The sequence below is a fragment of the Falco biarmicus genome, chromosome 4, assembly GCF_023638135.1.
Source record: "Falco biarmicus isolate bFalBia1 chromosome 4, bFalBia1.pri, whole genome shotgun sequence".
NCBI lineage: Eukaryota > Metazoa > Chordata > Aves > Falconiformes > Falconidae > Falco > Falco biarmicus.
The window spans coordinates 8,388,622-8,408,062 of NC_079291.1; the positions used below are offsets into that span (position 1 = coordinate 8,388,622).

Here is a 19,441-nt window from a genome sequence, read left to right on the forward strand (position 1 = left end):
AATTCCTACCCCCATATGCACAATAGAAACAAACATCTAAGAGTCAGTACTACGCTGAAATACATTCACAACGCTGCCATTGATTCAGACAGCTAACTGATGACACTGACTTGTAACAGAGGACAACATTTGGCCCCAAACAGTACGTCTGTAGCCTATATGAAAAATTCATGAGCTAAATCTTTTCACTTCTTTTATAAATAGAAGACAAAACAAGAGAGTCATCACTTAGGGAATGATTCAAAATCTAAACCTAGGATAACGTTCTAAGGAAAGCAACTGGTAACAGAGACAAAGTGTATTTTCTCCTCCTAACAGAAAAAGGATGGGATTAAGTTATTTTCTGCCCTTTTTTTGCTTTCCTTAATTGAAAAAGTATAAAATACCAACCAAACGTAGCAGTAAGTTATCAGACACAGAACAGAAATCTGTATTATTATATGCCTGGCTGTATTTTGCTGCAGCCCTGAAGGCATACATGTTACTGAGTTCTGGTTTATTTGCAAGCTTTCCTGCTTCTCTAAACACAAACATCATTTTTGGTATTTCATAACTAGCTCCACATTATGAGGTGATATTAGCAGTGGAGGTGACAGCTGGCAGGAACTTTTGAATCGAAGGTTCTCTTTCTAACTGATACACACAAAACTCTGTACTAGCTCTTACAAGATGCACTGTTTACTGAAGATGATTACCCATGAGTAAATAATGAGTCATGATATCCTTAAAAAAGCAAACACACAGAGTTAAAGAATAATTTCTAACACGGGTAAACAGACAGCACTGAAAATTGAATCACTTACGTGCATTTTTCCTAATAAAGTGTTAAGAACTAGACAGGCTATAGAAAATAGTCCATAATTAGATAAAAATATGTTAGAAGATCTTGGAAAGACTGTATCTCTTTTCATATAACTGTAAAGCACCATTTATAGACATAGAAACGGGTAAATGCAGTCTTAAATATATGCAGGAACAAATGGGATTTTTATTTGGATGACACAACACAAACACCACGGTTATTTTGTCATTCTTGATGGTTTACTACACTACCTTTGTAAACAATGCAGACCATTGAAATGCTACATATTGGCAATTAGGCAGGAAAGCAGTACTGCAAATCTAACACTGTAATTACAACATGCAAGTAAACGGCTCATTTTTACTATACGCTATCGGACAACCTCCTAGCACTTTGAGAATTTACTCTTGGGGAATTCATCTCCTGACAATCATTGACAGCAGTGAAATACTCTCCCCTTCATTACTGCTGCTTCTATATGCATCTGATTTCTAATGCTACCTTATACCTTCCTAAGTTCACCATTAGGCTCCAAAAGACCCTCTAGGGAGTATGCTGGCAGAATAAAGACTACAAAAAGTAAGCTTATATCCTGTCCATTCAAAACACCTTTCATCTTGAAGGACTTCGCCTACAACAGTCTGCTGCCAGGCATTCCGCACTGCCTCTCCAGGCACCTAGTGAAACTCATCAGCAGTCTTACAAGTAAAATTAAATGGAAGCTAGTGACCCTTGTGACATCTCAGCAACTGAGAGTGGTGGCTCTGGAGTGACAGCAAGAGTTAAAGACCATAAACATACTCTACTGTAACTGTGCCGTTTCCTATAACCTTCTAAAATGTTTACTTGTAAGGACTAAAGCAGAACAACCTGGACTCTAAAAAAAAATAAATAAATACAATATTTAAGGACAATAAGGAATTATATGGAGACAGGAAAAAACATGGACATAACCTGCTTTCTTTGTGAACACCGCTGTATTAGAAAAAGATCCAGATTGAAAGCTGAAATGGATGCTGTCCAAATGTTAGGACTAAAGCTCTTTACTTGACATACTACATTCTGAAATTAAGGAAGCCAGGATATATTTGAAAATTTAATGATGATTGAATAGTCACACCTTGGAAAGCTGGGAAAAGGAGTGAAGTTTTACCATGACACCGCCATTCAAGGCTGGGTACAGCCACCATACTTTGGGGAGTGCTGTCCAGCTGGGGTACCACCAAGCAACTAGACAAACATACACCAAACCTGGTAAAGCTCTGACTTGGAGACAGGGGTGCTTTTTCCCCTTTCTTCGTTGTGTACTTCTCCTAGCATATTGGTCTTGAAATGTAATCTCTTGTGCTTTGACCAACCTACAACCTCCATAGAGCTATACACAGTTCAGTTTTTTGAGACTATGTCACTTTAAATCACAAGTTTCTAAAACGTTGTCATGACATTTTAAATAGCATTTTTTTAGAGAAGAACCCGATAGCTAGTGAGATGGCCAACCACAGAATGGATCACACAACCTGTCCTACAAGTTTCTTAAATTACAGACACTTACACTTCTGAAGCAGGGTTACATGTAACCTGCAATCCTACAAAGTAATCCTCATTTTTTGGCTGACTGATGAAAGTTAAGATCACTGAAAAGGCACTGAGTAGCTTTAGCTGCCCATGATCACAATAGAGAAGACGACACTTCTTCCCCAACAACCCACAAAACTTAAAACACTACCATAAAGAAAAGGAAAAGGAAGAAAAGATGAGAGCAACTGGAGAATTTAAAAACCCCTTTAGGGCACTTTAACTGCCAGTCTGAAGCTTAAAGGGAAAATGAAATAAAATCTAAAATGTCACATGGCACTTAGAAGACTATATATGCCTGCATTAGGCAAATACAACAGAATCCTGTTTCTGCTTTATTTTGTTTTATATTATTGAGAATGTTTAATTAAGTAAAAATACACCACTAAGAATAGGAAATACTTCAACATTAATATTTTCCTTTTTTCTTTTCATGATACAAATATTCCATATTCTCAATGTTGTTATACTAGAGTTAAATTAGGTCAAAGGCATTATTTAGTGTTCAAAACCAGAACATGCCACAACTATTAAAAATTATCATACAAAGGGGCCTTCAGTAGCTGCCTGTCCCCCATTCTACCAGAGCTGTATCGTTCCATGTTACACAGCTGCTGATGCTTTACACAGCTTAAGATTCCTGTCAATCACTTCCAAGGTGATAACACCATCACGCACAGACCAAAGTCTTAGACCCATCCCTTCTAATAAGTAGGTCCCTTCGTTAAAAAATCACTTTCGTTTTTTACATCTACCTTTTACAACTACTTTCAGACAATTCAGAGACATCTCACCAACAAGCATACACGGACACTTTGCGGTCTTTGCTAATATAATTTTCCTTTTACTCCCTCTATTATTTCTCCAGCTCTTCCCTGAATTCTCTTCTGTTTAATCTCTTCTGTTTAGAAAAAAATATAAATAACGAGGGCTACACAAAAGGGAATGCAGTGTTCCAGGACTGGGCTTATGTGAGCCATAGGAAATCAGTACAAAGCCGAGAAGAGCTGGGGTTGCTGTGGCATGATGTCATGACCTCTCTTTACAGCCAATTATACCACCAATGCAACAGTGTTCTTACATGACCCTGTATCTTTTAATTTTTTCTCTCTTTTTTTATTATTACTGTGCCTGTCTTTGCTTTACTTATTCTAGATACTTCCTCCAGTTTGCTAACGGTCTAACCAAACACGTATTTCTCCTACACGTCCAAGCAGAAGACCCAATTTTACTGTCAACACAGCCAGATCAAAGCAGCTAACCGGTTTTGGAAACATCAATGCCAACACCCTAATAATGTCCCAATTTCTTATGTTAACCAAAGCCATAAAATTATTCTTGATTACCAACGGGTAATACAGCAGAAACATAACTTGAAGATACATGTTGACAGAAAATTAAGTTTATTGATTCAAAAATATAATGCGTTTACTACCAGATATTCAGCTACTGATCTGCAAAATGTTCAAAAGATACAAAAATATGTGCTATGCTGCACTTCCAGAGAAGTACAGGCTCATAATTCAGTAGGTTTTGTATATTTGTCCCATTACATAACGTTGATTAGAAGACATTAGCTTGGATTAAAAAAGGAAGGGCATTAATTGCTTTAAATATTAATACCATTGGCTAACTGACATATAAAGGTATAAGGACTCATACTGAGCTTTCACATACTTTCACCAAGTTTTTCATAAAGATATCAGTAAACAAGAAATACAACAAAATTAACTAACGAGATTCCACATTACATCAGGGAAACAACCCCAAGTGATATCACAAAAGTCTGAAGAAGAACAAACAAGAACATGGTATAAATTTAATCCCTAAATCAAGATACTATGCTTGCCATATATATAGATGCAGATGGCTGGGTATACTGATCGCAAATCTAGTACTGTACACAAAATTATTTCCATAATGTTAAAAACACATTGTAAGCAGATCATTTTGCTCACAGAACTACTGAACTTTGGAAAACAGTAAGCCTGTATCACCAACCTTTATTTTTGCCTTTCTCATTTCTCTGGCAGTAATAACCACTGAAGGCAATCTCGTATCAAGTTTCGTTTTGGAGTCCTGACCCCTGATGTCAAACATTGCATGAAGATGTGTATTTATTAAACACAGGTAATGTTGACTGAATTTCAGAAATCATTGTTGGGATCATAACTTTTTCTTTCTGGCATATCACTTCTGGGTACTGCTCCTTAAGGTCATAATCTGCCTTTGACATTCACCAAGACTTCTTCACATGGAAATGAGACAGTAACTCCACCCCTTTGATGTTATTAAAAAGGCCACTCACTCACTACTAGGAACATTATTGAAGAAAACACATCCAAGCAAATTAACAGCAAAGTATCACAAAGACTGCTGGCATCTGCTGGCTATAACCTAGTTGCTCAGATTTGCTATGTTGGCCCCAGTATATAAAAGGAGTAACACCAGACCTAATTTTTTCTGACTTATATGTCATCCATCCAAAAATACAAAAACCATGCAACAAACATGAATCCCCAAAGATTATCCTCAATACAGATAAACTCAGCAAAAGTAAGTATTTAAACTGTAACTTCTGATCTGCCCATCTGCTTTCCCCACTTAGCCCTGCTCTCCAGATGGGAAAACAGGTGAGGTCTTGAATTACTCATATGTCGCTCTGTAGTTTTGCCCACACCCTTCCTCCTGTTACACCATCATCTAAGCATTGTGAAATTTGGATCTCCTAACAGAGATTGCAGCTCTTAACCTCCACAGAGCCACAGGTAAAGCTCAGTCCTATTCTATCCTGCGCCTTGCAACATCTGCCAGGCTGAATCTGTCCAATTCTTGCTGCCTGCTGCTCTTTCTGGACTTAAATACTTACTCTCTTAAAGAAGAAAAAAATGACATTGAGGTTTCTACAATCCTAATTTGCAAATTGTTTCAAGCTCTTTTAGATAAGATTACTTTCCAAAGCAAACACGGTAATACTATATTACTTTCACTTCCCAAACACAGACTGGCTTACGACTGTGCAGGGCACACAACACATTGGTTTCTTTCAGCTGCCTGCGTTCACAAACAGTTTTCACTGACTTCAGGAGATCTTTGCAGAAGTATGGGATGTTCCACTCATCCAAAGCTATTTAAAGGAGCATGACCTAAAGCAATATATTGACAAGATTAGGCATGGTGTACCAGGAAGCACCCTTAGAAACAAAACACTAAAATAAAATAATCAAGACTGTAGATTTGATCTTGTAGATCCGGACTTATAAATGGTAAAGGTCTGCCTTTAAATATCTTTATTGCACCATCAATTAATGCAGCTGCAGACTTACAATCATCAAAATGGACTACGGCTACATCTACACAGACATGTTTCGAAGAGATTGAGCTCAAGTTATAACTTGGCTTGCAGCTGAACTTCACAAAAGGGAGTCCAAGCTTTTTGTCTTACTGCATGTTATGCTTGTCCAGACAGTGAGCAATATCCTGTCAGCAATTCACTTCCCCTTTGCCTTCCATCTCCAAGGTAAACTGCTGACAAGCCTTCCTGCTAGTCCTTGTAAGCTGAGGAAATAAAATATGTAACAAATATTGAGAAATAGAAAGTTTTTACCAAAAAAAGGCAACCTGCAGTGTTGCCGCACAACATGGGTTAAACGGATGGGCATGTATATTATGGGCATGAATTTTCAGCTGCAATTTGTGGATGAGCTTGAACTGCAACTAAAGGTAAGAAGATGTCTGGTACATGCCTTGGCTGCCAGCCAGCATCCACATTGGTCCCCACAGGGCTGCCCCATGAGTAGGTGTAGTAGTAATGGGAGCGGGAAGACAGTCCGCTTGAGTTCAGGTTTTGTGGCTGCAATTCCACCACTTCATTGCTTTCAGAACTTGGGTTGCCCGCTGGAGAGACACATAACCCAAGAAAGAGACCTCCAAAAAAGTTCTGGGAGCCAAACTGTGCAGCAAAGGTCAAGGGAGAAGGGAGAGCAAGGGTCCATAGAGTAGTCTGCTTATGTAAATTTGGCTTTTTACACTTATTTCCTATGAGCGAAGCATGATCAGAAAATGACTCCTGAACAGCGGCCAAGTCCTGGCTACATTTAATGCCCATGTGACTCTTTCTATGGGATCAAAGGCAAAGATCCTGAACATTGGCCCCTTATGTGCCAAGGTGAGAGCACGAGTTCTGGTTGAAGTTTTAAGTAAGCTCACAACTTCAGTGTGTGCATGGAAAATGCATTTAGAGCACTTTTTGAAGTTACACAGCAGCTTAAGTTGTTTGTGTAGACCAAAGTAGTAAGATTTGCTCTCTGTTATTTTGGTATGAATTCATAGTATATTTATTGACTCCCCTGAATTTCTTAAGGCCAAGCCTGGCAGACCAGCTTATTTTTAAAGCAAGCTCTACATTTCCCATTAAATGACTCTGTCTTAAATTATTTTTTCCTTCACTCATCTCTAACCAAGGGAGCTGCAATTCCCCATATCATTCTGCCCATCTCCATCTCAAAATGAGTTTTTTCAGAAAGTTTCAGTCACAGAATGGCTGAGGCTGGAAGGGATGTCTGGAGACTACTAGTCCACTCTCCTGCTCAAGCAGGGTCACCTGGAGCAGGTTGCCCAGCACTGTCCACCTAGGTTTTTAAGATCTCCAAAGGATGAAGACACCACAACCTCTCTAGGCAATGCATGCCGGAGTTCAGCCAGTCAAAATGGTCCTGCTATTTCTGCAGAAGTAGTCAAAGGAAATGTTTTTTCTCTATGCAAAATTTTAGACTCATTTTCTTTCATCTACTTGAGTTCTCCTACTCCTTGGAAGAGAACCTGTAATTTGGCAAGCAAGGCCCTTATGACAACATTTAATCCTGCTGTCTCTGTGAAAATCTAGTCAGAAAGGGAAAATGGGGGAGAGCAACTTGCCCAAGTTTATTTGTGCTCCACAAAATTTTTTATAGCATTTGGAAAAATTACATTTCATTCAGATTCTTGAGTTTACTAGCTATCAGGTATTTCAGAAGACCTGAAGACACTGAAAACAGAAGAAAGCAATATATACATACATATATATACACATATATATGTTTCTCCATATATATATAGCTCCATGCCAGGAAACAGGCTCTGTAAAGAATGCAGTGCAGAGCCTGAAGACCAGAGGTATGGTGCTGGCTGCAGAAACACGTGTGGCCAGGTCTGCCCTCTCCCCCAGGAGAGCCCAGTGAGCCCACAGAAGTTCAGCCCCTTGCCAGCCAGCCGTCCACAGTGACTGCCCCTTGTGCTTTAGACTGCAGCCTGGCAACACAAGATGGACTGGGGCAAGGGAGCAGAGGCCAAGGGAGCAGAGGCCAAGGGAGAACAATTGCCTGACACACCAACCCTTGGACTGGGGAAGTTTGGGGAAGGCCTGCTTGTCCCTCCTCTTCCAGTCATCAGACCAGAACCATGACCCAGACGGGCTGGCAAGTCTCCATCTACTCCACGTCCTCTGGTTTGGAGCTATGAAAGCTGCTCACCAACAGATGCCAACAAGAGTACTCCCAAAGCCTGGCTGCTGGGCACTAACCCCTTCTGTCTCTCATGAAGAAAGCAAAAGAAGAGCATGATAATGAAGGACTTAGTATTAAGCAGGTGGGGGGGAAAATGCTGAAATACGCCACAACCAGAGCTGACAGGTTCGACCATAACCAGGCTGGATGATAAACGGTGAACACCAACAGCACTCAGAGCTGCGCCACAAAAGGAGGGCTGAAGGCGAACACCTGTAGGCCCACACAAGGAATGGGCAATCTGCCCTAATGAGAAAGTAAGGCAGAGGAGAGGAGATGGGAAGAGCAGGAGATAAGGAAGCACCTTAGCCTAGCTGTCCCCCTCCCATGTATCCCATGCCACAGCAAGCCACCTTATCCCCATCGCTGCAGGTAGGACAGAGAGACCAGGAGGGCTGGCTCAGGGAGCAGCTCTGCAGAGAAGGTATGACCAGAGCCCTCCCTCACTCGGGAATTAGGGAATCCAGCACTTCCCTGCCCCAGGCCACACCATTCCCACCCACGCCTAACCTCCTAGCAGAGAAAGCACTTCTACCTTTGCAAAACCGAAGGGTGTCTCGACACGAGGCCTTTTGAAGCGATCACAGCAGAAGGTCTTTCTGCCTCGCAGAATGCACTCCCACCATCCACCAGCTGGAAAGGCGCGGCCAAAATGGCTGCAAGCACATTCCCTGCATCCTACTAGGAGAGTAACAGTGGGCGAGATTCATCTTCCGTGGGCAGAGGATGCAAGCAAAAGGGCTTCCCAGGAGGCCTGACTACCAGAGCAGTCTCTGGGCAGAGGATGAAAGCAAAAGGGCTACCCAGGAGGCCTGACTACCAGAGCAGTCTCTGGGTTCTCCTAGAGTTCAATGGAAATGAAGACAGCTGTCATCAAGATGGTATCTTGTGCAGCAGCCTACTTGGTAAGAAAGAAGGCTTCATACTTTCAGAGGCCATCACCGTTTTCATCAAAGTCTCACAGCACATGCCCGTGGTCCCACACATACACAGCAGAACTGCCAAGTAGGGGGGCAAGGGAGGGAGATGCCAAAAGGCAGTAGGACTGGGGACAAAATAAAACCCAACGACAACAACGAACCCAACACAGTAATGCAGAAAGATGAGAAGGCAAAAGCATAGGGCCTGGTCAACACAATGGCAAGCAGGACTCCTGACCTCTCCCTCCTGGTGGCAAGACCCTGTCAGAGAGAACCAGGCAGCAGACAACTCCAAGGACAGTGCAACCCACTCTACCAACAACAGAAGCACGGCAGCTGCCTTCAACATCTGCCAGATTCAGCAACCAGGGCAACCAGCAGGACGTCCTATGGTGAAATGAGCTTGAAGATGCCATCTCCATGCATAGAACTCTTAAAGGAAAGAAAATGCCTCTAGCATCCCTGTCCTATTCCTGGCAAAGGAAAAAAAAGTAAAGTATCCGAGGCAGGGGACTTTGGGGTGAGGGGCATGACAGGGAGAGAGCTTAACTGTTTACAATAGTTGAATGCTAAGATGGATAATTCAGGTAAAATACCTTCATGGTGCAGAGCTAACTGATTTTTCAACTCAAAATTCACAATAACTAGCGACAAATTACTGTTACCTGTGTACAATTTATAGGCAAGGACCACATGCTCCCCATATTCTATGTAACCAACTGAATTCCCTGTGACCTGATGTTCAGAGGTTTCATAGTTTCAGGTACAGTTAAGAGGAACTGTAATTTTCAAACACAGCTATGACTATACACAGCTAAGCACCCTGAAAAGCAAAGCAGTACCGTCCGTGGACTCCAAACCTTTGTTTATCTGCATATATGCAAAGATACCCAAATTAAGGCTGCATAATCAACCTTAATTCTGGTATTTCTTTTCCTTAGTGCTTGACATTATAACCTTAATAATCAGCAATTTAAGTAGCTGAACAGTTGATCCAAGCCCTCTGGCCAACCAAGCTGTTTGATTCTGATCACACAGACCACTTCAACAACCAAATCACTTCAGTAAGTCACATCGGTGAAACAGGCACAACATGAAATACACGTGATTCAACACTGCACAGAAGTACTCTGTGTTCCAGAAATAATTTTCTCTGTATTTGTAGAAAGAAAATTATACTTTAGTATTGAATGGAAGTAATTATTTTGCTTCAGAAATGAAATTTGTCATGAATATTTTATAGGCCAATACCCTTTTAATGCATATGTGCATGGGCATGTATATTCTGGATTTATGCGGATACAAGTCTGTACAGAATCCTTCCTTGTTTATCTAGTGGATAATATGTTTCACCTTATCTTTTTTAGAAGAATAAACGCAATATGGAAAGTAAAGTCAGACACCTAACTTAAAAAATGAAGGCTCAAGATAAACCTTTCCATTTCCTAAAGCCATGAACAAAGCTATTCTAAGCCTTATACAGAAGTGCAACAGCTCCTAATTGCACTTTGAAACACCTTGCACACAAACACACCCTATTTTTTAAAAAGGCATTTGAAATATTAAAAAAAAACAAAAAAAACCCAAAAAAACCAACAAACCAAAACAAAAGAGTTGGGGATAAGCCATGGAAAAAAAAATATTTCAACACAAAACTAGATAGAAAACAGATGGTATAATGCCACATGAAGGCAATCCTACCTGTCAAAGAGTTCCAAGGAGACAGGCAAATGGACCAGAAATTACACGATTGTGCTAAAGGCCAGAGGAAAAAAAACAATGCTAAAGAAGAAAGATCTTCACTTTATTAGTGTCCATTCTTTCTATAGTTAGGAAACCAAGAAGCAGTAGAGCAGCACTCCATACCTGCTTGGCTTGGACAGCCTGTACTGTAGGTACTGTGACAAGTAGCTGGCACAGCTGAGTCAAGGGAAATAACACAACGTCATGGGTGGGAAGTGAGGAGTTAACAGTGCACTGAAGGAGGCCAAGTTACAAGACCAAGGCAGTGGAAGGAAGATGTAAAGGTCTGCAAATCCATGAAGCATGAGAAAAGAAAAGGCCCAGAGTTCAACAACATTGTAAAGATGTAGATAATGAGAGCAAACACAACACATGACTCAAGGAAGCTGACTTGCAAAGGTGATGAAAACAGCTGTTCTTACCCACAGAAGTGTATTTTTCTTGTGAATATTTTAAAAATGGTTCATCCATATGTGTGTCACTAAGATATCCGTTACTAAGCAATTGTCCAATGATCCAACTACTTATGTAGTTGACAAGTACTTCTAATTTTCTTCAAAGAGCTCCTTTATTTTCCTACGCCACAGTTGTTGCAAAGCACATCCTACAGTCAAGCAACGTTGTTGCTTACAATAGGCAAAAATATTCAGCAGGTGAGCAGAATTAATGATCTCCTATCCAAGACAAAAAAGTATGCATTGTATATGCATGCATACAAGCAATTTGGTTCTACATGTAGCAACTTCACTCCTTCCTCATCCAGCAAAGGCAAGACTTACATTTTGACTTTAAATTCACTTGAAGAGACATTGATCTTGCCCTGTTTTCTACCTTACTATTAGGCAGCTTGACAATCAGTCCCTTTATTTCTTCCAATGGAAAACAGTACCCTAATTTATTGGGTTAGGTTCACCAGAGGACACAGAACAGTTCTGTAATCTAGAATGATCACACTGCTTTCATGCGTATAATCTAATTACAACATAAAGAGTATTTGTCGCTTCAGTTCATCAGTAAAAATTATTACAATTCTGTATATTTAAGACTTGAGGATACATAGTAGTATTTTTTAAACTGCAGTTTATTCCATTATTCTTTGACTAATTTATTGGTTTAAGTTTCACAGGACCTTTAATTTCTAATAAGCTACAACAGGTCAGAGTAAAATGAGAATTTTTATGACCACAAGCATTCAGAATTGAAAACACTATTTAATTTTTGTATTTCAAAAAGGCATTTTATTCACTTACAATTTCATCCTGTCTAGTTGCAGGCTGTTACATGCACTTTGGCAGTGTGACCATAAACTGAAAAGATTAACAACAGAACCAACTTTTCCAACTGATCTTTTTTACTTGCACTGCCTCCCTAACACAACCATGTTTAAAGTAAAGAAGTTGTGATGAGTAATGGGAACAATCTCATTCACGTGTTGTGAATTAAATGAGAGAAACAATTTAGGCAAGATTCAATTACTTTATTCAAAATGTCCTCTTGGACCACATACAACTGATGAAGTAACAGAGAATTGAAGAATCACAGAATGGTTTGGGTTGGAAGGGACCCTAAAGATCATCTAGTTCCAACTCCAATGAAATATAATTCTTTAATCTTTACACAGAAATTAAGTTTCTTCATAGTCTGCCCTTGATTTTCATAACAAAGGCTCTCACAACACATGCATTGCTTGTTTAGTTATCCCTGTAAAATATGTAAAATCCTAGCTCATCCCGGAGAAGACAGTATTTCTCCACTGCACAATGACTAGTTTAAAAAGCATCAGCAGCAGTACTGCCACGCTAATGGCCACATGAATTATTCTGCTAACTTCTTTGATAGGATAAATTAATCCAAGCAGACCCCCAGACTAACATACCCACACTGCATTTTCCAGTACAGACTTCCTCAGCCACTCAGAGGCCTTTCTTCAGTTAAGCAGACAGAAGAAGAGTACTTTCATGACTTAGCAGAATTCTGCTGTCCTAAACCTGAAAAGCTACTAAAAGGCATTTATTTATTTATTTGTTTGTTTATTTGAATGGGGCCGTGCAGGAGAGAATCTAGGACTGCATATATAGCCATTTCTGAAATTTGGAAAGCAGGGAACAAAGACAAACTGTGGAAATATAAAGAAAAACTTTCCTAATCAGGCCTCTGACTCTGGCTGACAGAAAACTCGCAGATTGAGATCCTGACCGTGCTCTCTAGAAACCCATGGCATAGAAGTGCTGCCTCGTTCCCTGCAGGTAGGTGGACAGTGCCCCAGCAGTATCTCTTCCCTTCCTTCAGAGGCCAGATTCTCATGTGCTTTGGGAATCCAACATGCAAAAGGACAAGACAGAATAAGTACGCAGGTCTGCATTGCTACCCTGCATCCTGCAGTACAGCTCTGCCCTCTGCCACAACAGCCACCTCCTATTAAAGAGCAAATCAGTTTGGCTGGATTAGCCACTAGCACCAAGTCCTAGAAGGAAATCCAAGACACGAGGGCTCACAGAAATTGTGCTACCATCCTTCTCGTGCTTTCCCTCATCTCAGGCTCTTTATCTGGGCTTCCTTAATATGCATGCCTCTTCTGCCTTCTTCAACTTTTAGTAATAAGCAAACCCCAAATCAGTAAACCAGAATATGACAGAGGAGAGATAATGAGCTCCAGAATTTCCTTTTCCAAGGAGCCAAAATTCCTGGTCTCACCCTTCCGGTAGCAAATGAGATTCTTGCTGGAGGATGTCCTGCCTCAAATCAGGTGGGTTTTTTGAGGTTTCATCTCTTGATTCCCTTCCAAATAGAATCAAATTTCAAGACAGGCTACACTAGACAAACTCTGACAAACTTCAATGATTTAGATTTAGCAATCCTTCTCCTCCCTGCTTTTCTCTTGGCTGGGTTTTTAAATATAGCCAAGAGGAAAAATCTTGCTCATCACCAATAACAGGGAAGCCAGGAGAGGTTTTATGCCTACCACAGGTATGTATTACTCTGCAAGCTTCTTTATGGAACACCATTCTCTGTTATCACTAACAACTTTCTCCCCTTCACCCTTTAAAAAAAAAAAACACACACCAAAAATGCCCCACCAAACAACTGTATAACAAACATGGGAATTACAATATGCATATCACAGAAAGCATGTCTTAGGACTTCACATGTCCCACTACTGCAAACTCTTTGAAAAAAGACCTGAAGACAGGTGTTGGCAGGGTAAGCAGCCTTCAGCAGAAGCATATTCACTTTTTCCCAAATCCCTCACATGACGGGAAACGATCAGATAATAAAATCAATGCTGTAGCATATAAGAGAGTGAACAAAAACACCGCCACCACCTTCTAGTCAGCCAAAGAACATTCCCACACAGGAGAAGGAGACAGCACAATAAATTTGACTTTACATAACGACTTGGATATGCAAAGAATTTCAAAAGCACTGAACAATCTGGAGTAGCCATGATGTAGTCAACACTAACTCATACACGACTTGATCCAAACCCACTAAAAATCAATGGGAGATTTTCCATCAACTCTAACAAGACTCTGGTTTGAGCCCTCTCAGCTGTGAGCATCCAAGTCCGCAGTGTCACAAGCCGACGCAAACCACAGCTAAATCCTCTCTCTTCCAACATGGAACCATAGGACATTTAAATTTCCTCGGGTCCATGCAGCAGCAGTACCCTCAGTTTCACAACTGGTACGTCAGGACTAGATTATTCCATCATTAGCAAGTAACAATGGAACACACCAGCTCATCCAAAGGTCACCAATTCAAGCAAACTGAAGAAAGGCTGAAATTAATTTAAGGGTCCTGGGGACTAATATGAAGGGTGATTTTGAGCCAGTCAGTAGAAAAGACACACACACACACAAAAAAAAAAAAAAAAAGTCTTGCAAGGAAGGAAGTAGGCATATCCAGTTTCACAAAACTTGTACTGTTACTGTGCCTTAAACAGCTGTTCTGTGAGAAAATGAAGAGCTGTACTTTCCAGTGACTTAGTGTAGCTTCTTCACTTTTAAAAAGGCTATATATTTAAATAGTTATATTCTTTACAGTCCAAAGTAAGGGAGAGACCTCAAGCCTCTCACTGTATGGCAACACTGCTAACTAATGCAATTGCATAACGATAAAGCCTCCTGAAAATTACCTTGTTACTACAGAAATTTCTTATAAAGAGCAAACCCTTTGCTCTGTATTTTTTTTTCCTCTCAAATGTTTATTCAGAAGTTGGAGCTGGGAAAACAGGAACCAGAAAATCTAGTAAATTGTCTCAACACAGAAGTAGTACTGAACTGTAAAAGGAAAGCAAACCATTTTATAAAAAGATCCACAGTCTATCAATTATGCAAACATGTATTTACGACAGACTAAGTTTTGTAAATAAAACCTAAATATATTACTATAACTAGCAGATGGCTCAGTTCAAATGTATGAATTCTGCGTTAAGTTAAAATAATAAAAGGCAGACTGTATACTGGAGAGAGAGAGGCTCGTTCGCCCTCCCGAGCCCGAGCCGGTATGTATCACAGCGGTTTTAACCTGCGTTTCTCCTCCCAGCGCCTGGATCACGGGCGGTAACTGGGGATCACGGACCCCCGGCGCTCCCGCCGCTCAGCGAACAGGTGCGATCGCCCCCACCAGCAAACGGCCTCTAAAGGCTGACAAATTCCCCTCTGCCTTTCCACTCATATGCTGCCTGATCAATCCACCCACCGCAGCTTCCAAGCCTTCCTCTTCTATATTTAGTTAACAATTAACACATTTGGCTTTTTAACTTCACGGATTTCTGTTGTTGTTGCTTTAGAAAGTCAAATAAAACTTCAATGGATAAACTCTTCACGGGGAAATACCGCCTGCGCTGCAAACATAAATAAATAAGGAAACGCCGGCGGACGCGCACGCCGCCGCCCCCCCCGCCCCGCGGCCCCGCCGCCCCCCGCGGTGATGCATGCCGGCGGGTCGCGGCTCCCCGCCCGCCCGCCCCGCGCCGCCGCTCGCCCCCCGCCGCCCCCGGATGCTGCGGGCGGCGCCCCGACGGGCCGGCCGAGCCCTCTCTCGGCGGCGTTTGCGCGCCGCTGCCGCCGCTCTACCCGCCGGTGACGGCTAAATATAGCAAGCGGCCGGGCGGCGCGGCTCGCCTCCCCCGCGCCCGCCCCGCACCGCCCCCCCTCCGCGGGACGGGGGAACAGCCCCGACGCGGGGCAGCGCGGCGCGCCCCGGGACGCCAACCTGCGGAGCCGGCACCCCCTGCCCGCCGCCCGCCCACGCCTGCGGCCGGGGAGCGCTGCCCCCCCCTCCGCGCCCGGCGGGAGCCCCGGTGACCTACCGGCGGCGCGCAGCGTCCCGCCCGCCCCGCGCCCCTCGCCGGGCACGGCGCGGTGCCTCTCGCCGCGTCCCTCCCGCCAGCCGCCGTCTGGCTGCGGACGTGACCTGGATTCCCCCCGCCTGCGCCGCCGCCTCCCGCGGGGCCGCGCACACGCCGCGCTGCGCCCCCCCGGCCCCGCCCGCCCCGCCGCCGCCGCCGCCGCCGCTCACCTCCGGCCGCCGCGACCCGCCTCGCCTCGCCTGGTCTCGCCTCCCCACGGCCCCGAGCGACGCGCGGCGGAGCGGAGCGCGCGCAGCGCAGCGTTACGCAACGCGCCCCGCGGCCCCTCCGCGCCGCGCCGCGGTGAGGGTCGCCGGGAGGCGGGCGCGGGGCGGAGGGAAACCGCGGCGGAGCAGGAGCCGCCCCCGGTGGCCACTTGTAGCGCCGCTGGGGCTGGCGCCCGCAGGCGGCCGGGATCCCCGGGGCTGCGCCGCGGCCCCGCGGGCGGGCGGCGCCCGGGCAGGGCGGGCCCCGGGGCGCCGCCGAGTCACCCCTTCCCCGCAGGGGCTCGGGCGGGCGGCCAGGTGCGGGGCCGGCGCTGCGGGGGGAGCCGCCGCGCTCCTCTGCCGCGGGAGTTGAAACCCCGCGGCGGTGACGCCGCAAGACGCGGCCGTGGGTCGCCCTGACAGAGGGGCATGGGCCGTGGTCGGGGGCTGGAGGCAGCGGCCCCGCTGACAGCTCCGCCGCAGGCACGGAGCCCGTGCCTCAGCCCCTGGGAGCGGGCACCCAGGCCGGCCGCGGCTTTGCGCAAACACACAGTCAAAGGGCTTTTTGATTGCAGCTTCTGCGTCCGGCCGCGCCGTCCCAGTTATTTACCCGCCCGCCTTGCCCAGATGGGCTTTGACAGGCGCGCTGCGAGGCCTCCGCCGCCGGGGCGCGGGCAGCCCGGGGGGTGCGGGCTGGAGGTCCCGGCCCGGCAGCGGTGCCCAGCGGTGCCCGGCCCCTTGGCCCCGCACCTCGGTGTGGGGAAGCTGCCCCGCCGCGGGGCCGGGCGGTGGGCAGGCCCCGGACCCGCAGACCGCCGACCCCTGCGGGGGCCAGGCGGGAGCAGCCGGGCCGTAAGCAGCGGGCCGTAAGCAGCGGGCCGTAAGCAGCCGGGCCGTAAGCAGCCGGGCCGTAAGCAGCGGGCCGTAAGCAGCGGGCCGTAAGCAAGCAGCGCGCCCGCGCCGGCAGCGGGACGGAGGCCGGTGGGCCTCTGGCCTGCAAACCTGGGGGAAACTGAGTCCCAGGAAGACGGCCCCGCACCTCGGCCCTGGGCACTTGCCCCTTGCTCCTAGCCAGGCAGGCGGCTCTGGGAGGCAGATCGTTGCCCGGCCTTCAGTCACGCTCGGGAAGATGTGCCGGGAAAAGGATGACAGTACATCCCCACCACCCATCTCTAATTCATGAGGCAGGGAAAGCGAGGAAGGAGAGTCTCGTTAACAGCTCTCAGCTTCAGCGAGCAACATGGCGTCTGAAGTAACAGGCGTGAAAGCAATAGCTACTTGAAAGAATCAGATTGGTTTGTTTTTCCTTAAGGAATTACAGGAATATTAAACCCTTCTTGCAGTTATAAATCATTTAATGCAAATCATTTAATCCAAACAGAATTTTTACAGGCTCATGAGGCTCACTCATTTTGCCAAGAGTGAGTCATGTACAAATAAAATGAAACCAACAAAGAAAAGAGCTCTCATACCATGTGTATGTGGGTGATCCTTTGAAAAAATTGTAATTATTTTTTTTAACTCTACCACAGCCGGGAAGACAGGTTTGTGAAGCGAGAGCAAACCTTGATAACTGAGCTGTGGCACATCGATGTGTAGTTTTTCCTTCACCCAGAAAGGAACACAACAGGTCCCTTGTCAGGCCAACGAGAGCGATGGTGTGACTCATGTACCAGTAGCCCCTCCAAGGCCGCAACTTCAAACCAAGTTGTGTACTGACATACGAAGGAAGCAAAGGGCTTTTCAAAAAAATGAAAATAATGTTAAGTGATTAATACTTAGTAAAAGAATGCAGTAGGCAGCTAATCCCTCACTTACGGGTTAGTTAAGGACGTGAGTTAAACTTCATTCTTCACTCCCCATGTCATAAATATGTGCTGCTAAACACAGAGCACAGTATGAGCCAGTGGGGTGGTGATGCACTGCTCTGAAATGACTAACATGCAGGGACACAAAGCCATGTGATGGTGAGAATGGGAGCCTTGAAATGTGTCATCATCCCCATCAAATGAAACTGATCTGGAACGCCATTCACTGGTGGCAACGGCAAATATTTGCGCATACTAGAGAGGTATGGCTTCCTAGTATGTTCAGATGGCAATTCTCCGCATCGTTTGGAAGAGGTATGTCGGAGTATCTCAAAGTGCTCCTCTAGCCGCCTGCTTTGTGTTTTAACAGGACAGACGCTCCTGGGTCCTCACGGGTCCACAGCCTCCCTTCCACCTGCTTGGCCAGAAGACTGTAAGTCCCCGATGCGCAGTAGGACAGAAGCAGGGCAGGAGTCCAACAGCATTTTGGTAACAAGCCAAAGGGCTGGACTTTGGCCAATACAGCTGCCCAGGTCCAGTGTATGGTGTGAACACCAGTGGAGCAGAGGGCCCCATATTTAGGCAATCCAGGACCCTAAGCCATCTGTGATGGGACTTTCACTATCGGTGGTCCTCGTTTCAGTGCCTGAAATGCCACTCCTGCCTGGCAGAAAGAGAGGTCCTCTCATTCCCTTCAGGAGTTTGAGGGAATCTCTGCTTGCCTTGTTGCTACTAGGGATGTGCTGTGTCTACCATGCACTCACAAAATGCTTTTCTTACGCGGAGACTGTGAGACGGGGGTTCAGCACAGCTGCAGGGCATGCAGAAGTGCCGGTGAAACCCTGCACTGTTTGTACTGCCTGACCTGCAGCGGACACTGCAGCAGGAGGGAGGAGTGGAGGGAGGGAGCACATAGCTTGTACAGCCAGGAAAGTAATGATATTTTCCTCCTCCCTGAGAACACAAGTTCAGGTCATCTGCAGGCATAAGCTGCCACTGCATCAGTTACCCACGGGCCGTGACTTTGTTCACAAACATCAGGAGTCAGAAACTTCTTTCAGTTAAAAAGCTACCTATACACTGACCTCATCAAATGACCAAGAGCTGGACCCGGAGTGCATAGGTCCTCTGAGGTGCTCTGAGATGAGCTGGAAGAGAATCTGTACAGCTTTCAGGGCATAAGGCTCTTGCCAATGAAACAGTATTTTTTCCTTTTGCATTTTAACACAAAGACATAACTCAGTACCTTGGTGGATTTCAGCTTTTTATCCCTTACTGCTCTCAATTTACTTTTTCTCCTAAGTATTTTTTGTCTGGCTTTCATACCTCGGGGCTCAGCAGACAGGAGAGAACTTTAGTTCAGCTGGGCTTTCTAATGGTAATGGACATCTTACTTACATCTGCCATCACCTGGCAGATTTCCTTGTTACTGGTTATTTTGATTGTTTTTCCCTATGGATCTTTGATTTTAGAATGGTTGCTTGGCAAATC

General features: G+C 44.9%; 1 protein-coding gene across 6 annotated transcripts in view; it reads right to left on the reverse strand.

Moving 5' to 3' along the window:
* Positions 1 to 16,342, reverse strand: part of THRB (thyroid hormone receptor beta) — a 161,301-nt gene extending 144,959 nt beyond the window's left edge. For 3 of the 6 annotated variants that reach the window (XM_056335712.1, XM_056335702.1, XM_056335704.1), the window contains exon 1: positions 16,107 to 16,342. The gene's annotated coding sequence lies outside the window, so the exon portion shown is untranslated. Of the gene's footprint in view, positions 1 to 15,046; positions 15,253 to 15,897; positions 16,010 to 16,106 lie in introns of those variants that run through there. The other 3 variants (XM_056335703.1, XM_056335706.1, XM_056335705.1) reach the window with 3 other exon arrangements.
* Between the last annotated feature and the right edge of the window lie 3,099 nt (positions 16,343 to 19,441).